Raw genomic sequence first — 3,231 nt, forward strand, 5'->3', positions numbered from 1 at the left:
CACTTATTAAAACAAAGAAAAAACTGTGGGGTCCCCCCTTCCAGGTCTTGTATTGATTGTAAAGGGTATCCCACACAAAAAGGAAACAAAAAGGAGTGGATTAAACCCCCCCATTCCATACTAGACCCTTATCCAAGCTTGAGATTTGGCTAGCTAGGAAAGGGAACCTCCTTTGCAAGGCAACCTGTCCTCATGTTGATTAGGACAAGGGCCTCTTCCCCACAACCCTGACCCAGTGGTTGTGGAGCTCTGTGTGTGGGGGCTTACCAGAATCTGTGAGCCCTCTTTAAAAGGGGACCCCAAATACCGCACCCCCATGTGAATGAGTAAAGGGTACCCCTGCTTAGTAATAAAAACATTGGATCTTTATACTTACCTTGAAAATCCATTTCATGGAGTACATCACAGAACAAAGAGCAACCTTATTAATCCTCACTTGATGGGTTATGCAGCACCTACAGGAAGACAGGAAGTCCCCCCATATAACCCCTCCCACACAGGAAGTACCTCGGATTTGTAGTACGTAATACAGTATATGCCAACATGGAGGGGATGGGTCTCTGTCTTGTGATGTACTCCAAGAAATGGATTCTACAGGTAAGTACTAATATCCAATTTTTTCTTTATTATACATAACAGGACACAGAGCAACTTTGTTAATAACTACAGTATTTTCTGGCGTATAAGACTACTTTTTATACTTAAAAATATACCCCAAAAATTGGGGGTCGTCTTATATGCGGGGTATAAAATGTGAAACTTGAGTTTGTTTGGGTCAAGCTGGCTGGATGTGTGGTAATACTATACATACAGTATACCGTGCTGAGCCAAGCTGGCTCAAAACAAATGTCCCTATGACAGATTAATCTGTCAGCCCGCTGGATGTGCGGTATATACAGTATACTGCGCTGAGCCAAGCATTTTTTTTTGTTTTTTTTTTAAGCCCGCAAACGTGCAACTATAACGAAAAAACCCGTAAGTGTTCACAAAAAAAGTGCAAGTGCAAAACACCACACGAAAAAGTGCACTTAGGGGTGTGCTGTGTCCTACCCCTAAAGGGGCTTGGACCGCTTACCCTGATCCCCCGGGGCACGAAGCTCCTGACGGGGACAAGGTTCCCAATTGGTCCTCCTGGCCAAAAGGCCTGGTGGACCACCGTTCCCTATGCCCAGCCGAAGCCGGACATCCAGTACTAGGCAAGGGGACTCTCCCGAAGAAGAGTCCCCTAGGGATCAGGGGAGGAAGGAACCGTAGGGCCACACATCCTCCCCCTAGACTTCAGGGTAGGCCCGAGGACCCACACCCTCCATCCGTGAAAAACACACACATAAGAGCAAAAAAGTGACAAACGTGGGAGTGCATAATAAATAAAGATAAAGAAAAAATAAAAAAGTGGTTCCGTGCCGAATTGTGCACAGACCAGGCCCTGAGGCCTGTAGCAAAAATTGCCCTGGTCCTAGCCAAAAGGCCTGGTCCTTAGGGCGCTGTGCAAAAAGAGGTGAAAAACAGTGGCCATGTGTCATTTTCACACCGTGGGGTCCCACACCCAAGTGTTACTAGTGACACCCCTGAGAGCGTCTTCCCCAGGGGGCACTGAGTTTGCAGACTTTTTGCGTCCCCAGCCCCAGGCCAGACCAAGGTAGATCCGTCCAAATCAGGAGGTACTGGGTCTTTCCAGCTTTCCCAGAGGAATTACTCCCAAGGTCCCAGAGCGTATCGTGGCGCCCCCTAGTTTCTGTCCCTCCGGTCCAGCCTTCCGGACCCCCATCATGCCAGTGAGGGTACTATACAACAACCATCCCCGCAAAGCTAGAATGGTCGGGAGCACCCCCACTGGACACTGATAAGAACAGATACTACACTTGATCTTAGCCAAAAGGCCGAGAAGATGGCTGGTGCCATAACTGATCACATGAGCAGCATCCTGGCAACTGCAGATCAAATAGAGACTAAGATGACTGCTTTCTTGGCTGTAAAGAATAGGAGAGTTTACTTCTGCTTTAAGATTCTTGCAGACATTAATAGCTGCTTCTGCCAGCTGCACCGCAGTCTACATCAGAGCAAAGCATGTCTTGTGTATTATTTCCAATGCTATCAGCTGGATCATTAGATATTAGAACGTCATCACCTAGATGCATAAAAACTCCTATTTGGATAAGAGTACCGCATTCACCAAAGGCATACTCATTATTTAGTGAATTTCTAACTCCATAGGGAATGGTTGAGCAAAGTTTCTTAGGTAGAGCAAACAACTTATCAGGGGACCTTCAATCCACATACATCCCTTCCTCAAGATGAGGGTGTAAAGAGAATACATGGGAGTCTTGCAGAGGACGCCATGACCTCTGCAGTGGAACTTTCAAACTCAGGAAGTGGCAATTTGAGAACAGACCATCTCTATGAGGAAAGTAACAAAGGGCCTCTGGCTCTGAGTTACAATGCCTTAAAGAAGTATTCATACCCCTTGAAATTTTCCACATTTTGTCATGTTACAACCAAAAACCTAAATGTATTTAACTGGGATTTTATTTGATCGAACAACACAAAGTGGCACATAATTGTGAAGTGGAAGGCAAATGAGAAATGGTTTTCAAAATTTTTTACAAATACATCTGTGAAAAGTGTGGTGTGCATTTGTATTCAGCCCCCCTGAGTCAATCCTTTGTAGAACCACCTTTTGCTGCAATTCCAGTTGCAAGTCTTTTTAGGGATGTCTCTACAAGCTTTGCGTATCTAGAAAGTAACATTTGTGCCCATTCTTCTTTGCAAAATAGCTCAAGCTCTGTCAGATTAGATGGATAGTGTCTGTGAAAAGCAATTTTCAAGTCTCAATTGGATTTAGATTGAGCCATTCTAACAATATGCTTTGATCTAAACCATTCCATTGTAGGTCAGGCTGTATGTTTAGGGTCATTGTCCTGCTGGAAGGTGAACCTCCACCCCAATAAGTCTTTTGCAGACTCTAACAGGTTTTCTTCTAAGATTGCCCTTTATTTGACTCCATCCATCTTCCCATCAACTCTGACCAGCTTCCCTGTCCTTGCTGAAGAAAGCATCTCCCAACATGATGCTGCCACCACCATGTTTCACGGTGGGGTGGGGATGGTGTGTTCAGGGTGATGTGCAGTGTTAGTTTTTTGCCACACATAGCGTTTTGCTTTTAGAACAAAAGGTTCAATTTTGGTCTCATCTGACCAGAGTACCTTCTTTCACATGTTTGCTGTGTCCCCC

At 45.2% G+C, this 3,231-nt stretch overlaps 1 pseudogene; it reads right to left on the bottom strand.

The window, feature by feature from the left end:
• Nucleotides 1-1,776: 1,776 nt before the first annotated feature.
• Nucleotides 1,777-1,892, bottom strand: LOC149457987 (U2 spliceosomal RNA; annotated as a pseudogene).
• Between the last annotated feature and the right edge of the window lie 1,339 nt (nt 1,893-3,231).

The sequence above is a fragment of the Staurois parvus genome, unplaced genomic scaffold (genome assembly GCF_062004578.1).
Source record: "Staurois parvus isolate SC_StPar_1 unplaced genomic scaffold, SC_StPar_1.0 ptg000298l, whole genome shotgun sequence".
NCBI classification, from domain to species: domain Eukaryota; kingdom Metazoa; phylum Chordata; class Amphibia; order Anura; family Ranidae; genus Staurois; species Staurois parvus.